Here is a 10,000-nt window from a genome sequence, read left to right on the forward strand (position 1 = left end):
GCGGAAATAGGATGGAGTGAGGGTGCGATTGCAAATCGGTTTAAACCTCTAAGGGCCCCCGGAAGGAGACAAAAGGGTAGGTGAAAGGAAGGTATTAGGGGAAGGAAAAAGAATGGGACAGTCCCATTTGTCATTTATTGTAGAAATTAATGCACGTCGCATATTTGTAATTAAGGCACGGCATAAAGTCATACAATCAGGCTCTAATATTGGAATCGTCTTCTTCTATTAGGGGCGAGAGGAGAGCGCAAACCACAGTGCTGTACAGTAGTAATAAAGTCCATTTTGTTTGTAGCGTTAGTTTTACGGGTTCTCTTCCCGATTATGATCACAGGGTTAGTTTTCAGTTAGTATAATTGCAGTGAAAGTTTAACTACTTCAAAAGTGCAGAAAAGTTTGTCACCTGAGACGGAGTGCTATACAACTTTAAAGTTTTTTTTTTTTTTGTTTTTTTTTTCTTTTTGCAGGATCTACTCCATGTAAACTGGTAAGTCAGAAGGGTGTCGGCTGCCTGCCGAATTATCATTGGCTGTTGGTCCCCTATTGGCTGGAGGGATTTTCGTTCAAGCCATTTCGTGTATGATGGTGGTCGCGCTGTTGCAGCCGGGCGGCATATTTCCCAAGTCTGGAAAAGTATAGGGATGGGGAATATTAGGACCAATCAAAGCACGTGGAGCTGATACTTGACATCACAAGCCCCGCCTTTTAGCTCTATCCTCAGTCCCATACCCATTACTACCGCCAGTCACGATGCCGAAGAAATACTTACTACTTCTCAGTGTTACAGTTTACAGCTTGTATGATTTATACATTTTAGTCAGATATATCTAAACATAATGCAACACTAATTTAACAACAACATATTCTTCAAATGAGATACTCCGTGAAATATATTATGCGTTATTGGCTTCTCCCTCTTGGTAAATATTTTCATATCGCGAATATCTAAATTATATACTTGAAAATGCATGTTGAAAGCCATTTGTAAAGAGTTGCGATAACTCATGGGATGAATCATACTATATACAATATGGTAAAATGACGGTATCTGACCTGTTTGTAGGGGAAAATAGAGAGAGGGAATAGGCTTACACTACAGATATCTATGGACATTTGCTATTTCGTAGTAATGCACTTACTGTGCTTTGTATAAAAGTAATATACTGGTCATTACTAGGCCATGAACAGAAATCAGACTGCTATAGTCCCTACTAATTACAGAGACACAGCATCAGCTTCATTCATTAAATTATTTCAAGAGCTAATGTGCCCTAAAGGAAATCTAAGGAAACATATGATTTGTTGTTTTGGTGATCTAAGTTAGTCTACTGTAACCAAATACAGTTACTTGACAAACTCATCCTGTCAGTAGCTAATCTGAATAACTTTGTTTTTCAAGGTGTACTTGATAAGCTGTAGTAAGAAATTGCCTTTTTGAGGTGGAATCCGTTTTGATAACCTTCCAGATGTTCTTACCTGATTGGTATTTGTCACATATTGTGTACAAATATATAAAATTATTGAATATTTTTTGCTCTTGATTTTTACTTTTCATACGTTGTGTACAAACAAATGAAAAGTTATGATATAATTTAGTAATTAATATATTTAGCGAGCCTTACGGGATTTTTGCTTAAAATTCATTGTGTACAAAGAAAACACTGCTAATTTAATTTATTTAATATTTTTAGCAAACCCTTCGTACTTGTCATTCATTGTGTGCAAAGAATTAAAATGAGTATTTCATTAGTATTTAATACTTTTAGCTATTGTATGAGTACAGAATACTATCTATTTACGGACAGTAGAATTTTTACTTAACTGAACTGGAGCAGAATTGGTGCATAAATTTACTAGAACTGCGATATGCCTTAAAATAAATATGGATGACGCTTTTTTTCAAACTCCCTCTCAACAGGAAATTTTATAATAATATTCAACGTGTATTAATTAAAACCAGGGATAACGGTAGTATATGAGTAGCTATATTACTATTTCCATACAAGCTCACACTTAATGGCCAAATGTATGCCTTAAATTAAGTGCATACATTTTTTTTTTTTTTTTTATTTAATATAGATTTTTGGCATTATGCCAAGCACTGGGGCAACTAAGGCCATTCAGCGCTGAAACGGAAATTGACAGTAAAAGGTTTGAAAGGTGTTACAGGAGGAAAACATCATAGTTGCAATATGATGCAATTATCAGGAGAGGGAGGGAAGAAAGAGAATATGAACGGAGGTGCAGTAAAAGGAATTAAAGTAGTTGCAGCTAGGGGCCGAAGGGACGCTGCAAAGTACCTTAAGTAATGCCTACATTGCAACGAATGCGGTGTACTGACGGCACGCACTATCCCCCTACGCCTACGAGGTGCATAAATTTGTCATCAAAACTGTATCCTCCACATTTCATTCAAGCATTAGGCAGTTATTATTTTAGTACAGTACCAATACTGTTTTATAGCCTGAAACAACAGATAGTATTGCCTAAAAAAACGTTCCATGCTCCATGCTTTTAAAGTCGTCACTTTCAAAGCCCAAGATTAAATTCATCTTGATGGGAGTCGATCAGTCGAAGTACCGCGAAGTTCTTGGCCTCCTCTCTGTAGTCATATACCATCATCTTACCATGCCATCATTTTTACCATCTTGTATTATGTCTGATTCATCCCATGAGTTATCGCAACTCTTTATAAATGGCTTTAAACATGCTTTCTCAAATATATAATTTAGCAAATTGCGATGAAAATATTATTTCTGCAATAACTATCGACTTTGCGAACAGGAATTAACAGTCACTGAGCACTATTACCAAGAGGGAGAAGCCAATAACGCATAATATATTTCACGGTGTATCTCATTTGAAGAATATATTGTTGTTAAATTAGTGTTACATTGGGTTCAAATATACCTGACTAAAATGTATAGGTCATACAAGCAGTAAATTGTGAAATGAGGAAGTTTTTCTTCGGCTTAGTGACTGGCAGTAATGGCTGAGATTGAGTGTAGCTAAAAGGCGTGGCTTGTAACGTCATGGATCAGCTCCACGCGCTTTGATTGGTCCTAATTTTCCCCTATCCATATACTCTTCCAGACTTGGGAAATATGCCGGTTGGCGGACCTTCGAGGTAGGGGGGTGACGTTGCTTGACGTCACTGTGGCTCAAATTTGGATTGGCTGGCGCGCCGCCCTCCTCGGTGACGCCACTGCGGCCTGGATTTTCATTGACTGCCGGCCACTAGTCTCATGATATTTCTGCATTTCAGAATATAAAACGTTTGTTCCCTCTTAAACTCGGTAATACACGAAGTACAGCCATCACATATCCCTCTTACGCCACTGATTAAAAAAAAATAATAATAATAATAAAAAAAATAAAAATAAAAAAAAACTTATTTACTGGTTACATATTTTTATTCATTGTGTTGCTTTTCGAGTCTTATATATTCTCCTTGTGTTGTATTCTTTCTAAACTTTGTATGTACGCTCGCAATAACACACACACACACACACACACACACGCATATTACTGAAACTCTTGTTCTTCTATGGCTTCCATCCCTTTCCCATCCCCATACCCTTCATTTTCCCTGTCCCCTGCCACTTCCTCTCCATCCCTACCACTTTCATTCCCTTATCCTTCCTCGTCCCCCTACACTCCCCCTCCCCGTTTAATCTACCATAAGGAATGTTAACCTCTTTCTTTCTGTGCTGTTTGTTGCCAATCGTTCATCTAATCATTTCCTTATGGTTTCTCGTTTTTAATCAATGTAGCTTAGAAGAAAAATACGAGCACGTTTATATATATATATATATATATATATATATATATATATATATATATATATATATAAATTATGCATATACTTTGAATGGTAAATCGAAGTAAATTTCAGTGAAATACTGTTTTAAATGACGAATTCCTTCCTTTTTTTCCGAAATTTGTTATCAACTTGTCCTTCCTTTAATTTATAGGTCCAAATACCATTTCGTTACAATTTACAACTTAAGGTTACTACTTGTTTGTTTTATTACTTCCTCTGATTCTATTCTCTTTATCTTTGACTGTGTGCTCTTATTCTCATGCAAAGATTTTTCTTTGCAGAGCTAATGCCTTGTGTACATGACATAGCTTAGCCTCAGACTTCCTTTCTCCCTACAGGTTTTGAAGACCATTTTTGTTTTTCAAAGTTTATTGTATATGATAATGAACCGTCGTTTTGGGTTATTCCATACAGCCCACAAGCTTCAGTGGCTATCTGTCCCCTCATTGAACACATTGGTAGTAAGGAGAAATACCTTTTTAGCAGGATTTTTTAAAGCTGAATTTTAGAGAGAGAGGGAGAGAGAGAGAGAGAGAGAGAGTTTTGATATTTAATTTCTTATGATGTAATTCACGCCAGGAGGCACATAACATCAACAGTATCTACCGCATGTTTATCCTGAATAATTCATATATTTTTAAACAATATTAACTCCAACGTTAGCTTTAAAACTATTTTAATTTATAAAATCTTATTGAAATATTAAACAATTACTTGAAAGTATATTTTAGAAAAATATCATCATTTAATACCAAATAGCAACACAGCCTTAGCTTTAAAAAGGGGGAGTACCATTTAAACTCCGTTGAATCAAGCTCATTTCAGTTTTGAGTGAATGCCTTTAAATTCCTCCCGGCGAACGAATGGTTTAAATCATTCCCACCCCCCTCCCCAGCCTCCCGCCCCCTGCCCCCATTCATTTGCGTGAGTCAGCGACGTCTGAATCTTCTGGGGTTCACTGTAACGGGGCTCAGCGGGAGTTTAAATGCCGTCTTTGTGTGTTTAAGGCGCGAAAAAAAAAACCTTTATGCCGATGTGATTTCGTAATTGATTTTTTTTTATAGAATTTAGAAATTAAAGTATCTTCATAAGTCACTGTTATTATTTCTAAGGATATTATTGCGAAAATTTATTTGTAATTTCATTAGATAAATATTTATATTTTCCTGACAACACAGGCTATTAGACGCTGCAGTTAAGTTGTTTTGCAACTGCGGTCAGTATACTATACTGCTCATTATATATCTGTAGACTGTGTGACATGATTGGGAAAAGTGAATTTTTTTTTCATTTTTTTTCTTACATTCAGCTTCTTACAAGTATTTACAAAAGGCATGTATGTATTACTTCGCATTCTGTACTCTACTTAACAGAGGACAAATTGAGGAATTCATATCATTTCAATAAATAGACGAAATGAAAATATCGAAGGTCTGAAATAGATGTTACTTGACTTCCGAAAACCAGTTGGAGTTGGTTCACACTGTACGGTTATGTACTATTGACAAGAAAAATGAAGATACAGTTCGCATTAGCTTTCATTCATCGAATTTCCCATTTGTTTTTCCTGAAAAGACATAATCTCGCCAAATTTACTCTAGAATATGAAAATACATTGCAAATTATATCATATAAGTTAAAAGTGCAAAACAAAACTGTTCAGATTCTTAAGAACACGATGTATGTCCGAATTAATTGGAATTTCTCAGATGGATTCTTTCATAGAGATCTGGTAGACAGATGTGAATTTCTGATTGTAGTACTATGTATCGCGACGACAATATTTACTTGTTTACCTTCTTGAATGGGAATATTATTGTATCATCGTAAGTGGCGAATGTAGTTATTTTAGTTTTACATTCAAGTATAAGTGATTATAGGCCTTCTACAGAAAACAACAATCGCTATGATTTGGAAGCTCCGCCCCCTTTTTAGAGTTGTCAGGAGTGACATTAATGAGCAATGTGCCCGGAGATAAAAAAAAAAAAAAACTGTATCTTCACTTTTTATGTCGATGGTACGTAAATGATTTTGATGTTCAAACCAAAATGGGTGTTTGAAATATAGTCTCGAATATAGGCCTATTATATATATAATATATAATAGGCCTATATTCGAGACTATATAATATATATATATATATATATATATATATATATATATATATATATATATGAATAACTTGATCACGAAATATATAAAACGTATGATATGTATAAAATAAATTGAGTACCACGGATTACTTATATATATATATATAATATATATATATATATATATATATATATATATATATATATATTATATATATATATATATATATATATATATATATATATATGGATTTTCTATTAATTAATAATTTATTTATTTGTTTATTTATATATTATGCACATAAGTACAGACATACGAATATAAGTCTAGTATGTATGGAAATACATACATACATACATACATATGGGTTCGCCCATCAGTAAGTTGTCATGATTTTGTACTCGGTTTGCAATTCAATGTGATGGTTTTGTCTTTGATTAATGGTTATTAGTAAGTGCGTCATATCCGGTCCATTACCGACTATGTGCACATCAATTTCAAATAGTTTGTGATAAACTCTTCTAAATAAAGGCTTTTAATCATTATTAAACTGAAAATTTGTGGTCAAAACAATATCAGGATTAGAGATTCTTGTTGCTGATAAAAAACATAATCTTTAAAGCAGAATGATTATATAAAGACCCGGTCTGGCTGTCTTTAATTAAAGCCATGTATTTCCAATCTTTTCTTGCATGATTGCATGCTGCTTCGGAGCTATACCCTATTGTTCATGTTGAAAACATGTGCAACTGATTTTTCCATGAAAGTTTCCTAGCACTTTGTTACTTCATTGAAGTGTTTTCAAAACTTAAGAAGAGTTCATCCAGTTAATAGATGCCTTTGGGAAATGAAAGATATCCTCGAATAAGATTTTACCGAGAAACTATTCCAGCTCCGCCTAAGACTACCAGGAACACAACAAAAACCCTTTGGATATATAATTAAGTTATACCGAAAGAAGACCCTTTCTGCTTTCTCTCTCTTATTTTTGCTCCGTCTTGAATTTGATTGTCAAGACGAAGCGTTGTCTGTAGATGGAATACTGGAATGATTCCATTCACTTACCCCTAGATGGGTTGGTTTCTTGTATGTAGCAAGGATCTGTCACTGACATTTTAGGGAGAAATTCACTTTTCTTATTACTACAGATACTTAAGGAGAGAATTGTGTACTTTAATGATAAACTTAAGGAGAATTACTCGGTTATATGGCTTGACACTAAGAAATCCTTGACGCACTAAGTTATTTAAATCCGTATTTTTTGTTCGCATTATTGGGATGACATGTGATATTTTTTTATTGATTTTGTTGTGTTCTTATTTTTTTAAGCAAAGTAATGATTCATGAACAGAATACTGGGAATGAAATTTGCTTTGATGTTTTTTCTGAAGGTGGTACATAAAAATTACCTAAACTTTTGATTTTTATTTCGAGCACCTGCGCAAAGAGCTCTTAGTTGAACACCAGTGTCATTTATTTTATTTTAATTTCCACCAGCTATCGTCTTCCTACTACACAAGCGTACCTGAACCAGTCCCATTTTGTAACCAGCTGCGACAAAATCTTTTTTAGTTTAAGACTTATAACAAGAAGGATAAAGGACAGACTGTCACAGCCAAGTCCAATTATAAAAGCCTTGAACTTTCCATACGCTACTTAAATAAATATAGCCACGAATAACTCCTGGAGACTCAAGGAAATTTGATTTATATTCACAAAAATTCAGTCTTTTCGCTCTTCATTTTGTACATTTTACGGGGATTAGTGAATCAGTGAATATTTATTAACCTTTCAATAATAGATTTGTCATGTTTAATAAAAACTATGAATCTTATACGATGGAGTCTTGGTTATTCACCCTCCAAATTTCTTGCTTCCCTTCCATGTTTCTCCTCCGCTTTATCTCTGCGGTTGGCTGCCTTTCTCTCTTTTTAACATACTGTTACGTACAAGATATATTTTTGTCCTTAACCTTTTTCATTTCCTTCTGGCTTCAGTTAAATTTATTACTTGCGCAATGTACGGGGGAGGAGACGATGTACAATAGGAGAGTTTCTTAGATTTTGCTTATTACTGAGTTTAGCGAGTACATTAAGGGAAGCAATGGTTAGAACAGGAGTGGCAGATGGTTAATCTTATCATTATCTTACTACAAAAAAACAGTAGTTTTGTCTGTCTGTCTGTTGCCTGTAAGCACTTTTCACCGGCACGGAATCCCACGGAAGTGCTCAACAGCTGACGGACCAATTTATTAAGCAAGCATTAGGGGTTCAAGAGGAGTGGAGGAGAGAGGGTCTTTCCCTATTCAATGACTACCTTACGTTCTAAAAAAAAAAAAAAAAAAAAAAAAAAAAAAAAAAAAAAAAAAAAAAAAAAAAAAAAAAAAAAAAAAAAAAAAAAAAAAAAACGGTGACTTAACAAGTAAGTCTAATATAAAGGAAGTGAGGAAAAACAGGTGGAAGTCGTTCTAAATTGAAAAAAATCTGAGTGAAAGGTAAACGAGTTAGAGAAATTTGAAGGTAAAGACAGCAATTGAAATCCTTTTCGATCGAGTGAACAGATTGGGCGAAGATTGTTAGAGTTGAACGATTCGAGCGTAAAAGGTTAGTATAATTACGAGAACGATAGTGGGAATGACTTTCTGGAGGGAAGGGCAATGAAGAGACTGTAGGTTGTGAGGACACAAATGATAGACAGGGTTACAGTGGATAAAGTATTATTACATGGCTGACCAGGGTACTTATTGTATGTTTGAGTGTGGGAAAGATTCTGAAGCAGTACGCAGGCAGAATAATATTCTTCATGCATAGGGGAATTTGTGATGAAGAGGGTACGAATTATTGGGATGTAAAATTACTTTGTATACCAGGGAAGAAAGATTATGCTTCGTGAATAAAGTTTGCAGAATTCAAAATATTTTCAGCTTTTATCATAAAAAAATCAAATTCCTCCAAATAAATGAATATTTACTTTTCCTCTAAGAGTCTGAATTCGACAGATATCCCGTAGCTTATTCTTAATAAAAGCTAATTTGTCTCACACATAGTATACAAGCTAGTAAACGTAGAAAACTTTTGAGGGAGTTCAATCCTATAATATAAATATTTTCTCGCTTTATATGGTTTAACAACAGTCAAATCCCAAATAGAAATCCCCCATCTTCCTAAACCATTTTTCACCCTCATCTTCTTTTTAGTGGAAATAACAAAATGGCCGGAAATTTTTTGTCAGGAAATAAGGGGAATTCTTTCTGGGCCTCGAATTTGAAATTGAATCTCTGATGACCTCAATGTTATATCGGTAGAGGGATGAGATGGAATCCATATGTATTTCTTATATTAATGTTTCTCTCCTTCTATCAGACCAGTCGCGCTGCCGTTACTGCCACCTCTCTCTCTCTCTCTCTCTCTCTCTCTCTCTCTCTCTCTCTCTCTCTCTCTCTCGAAATTTGTGGTTAGAAAGCATCTTTCGAGAAAGCTTTTAATATTTGACTTCTTTCACCTTCCGCCTCCGTTACTCGCGCTGCCCGTGCCCCTTCACATTGACATTTGACTTTTTGGGGAATTTTACTTCATAACATTAACTCCTTAATTTTGTTCTCAGTGCACATATCATTTATATTTTCCTCTCAATCATCATATCCTAGGAACTTTTTATTAGGATAGCATTCTTTTTCTTGAATGAAATCAAAATTAGCCAATTTTTGGCATGGAAATATTTAGCAAACAAACAAAACCTTGCATCTTAATTACATGTGGCTTATCAGTTTGTTCAATTTGAAAAGAGAGAAGAGAGAGAGAGAGAGAGAGAGAGAGAGAGAGAGAGAGAGAGAGAGAGAGAGTTTTTTTTGTTTTTCCCTGCTTTGTTATGATTGAATAAAGGCAATTTGCATTGACCAATGAAATTTTGCTCATGAGCGACGCTTGTCTGTATGACCTCCACTAATCAACAAGATACCAAAACGATTAAGTTTCATAGTTTTGATAGCATACAGATTTTTACTTGTGCGTGTATCTTCATGTAATAACATTGGCCTTAGCTGGTAATGAGGCTCCAGTAAGAAACCGAATCTTACTATTTAAT

The sequence above is a fragment of the Macrobrachium nipponense genome, chromosome 6, assembly GCF_015104395.2.
Source record: "Macrobrachium nipponense isolate FS-2020 chromosome 6, ASM1510439v2, whole genome shotgun sequence".
NCBI classification, from domain to species: domain Eukaryota; kingdom Metazoa; phylum Arthropoda; class Malacostraca; order Decapoda; family Palaemonidae; genus Macrobrachium; species Macrobrachium nipponense.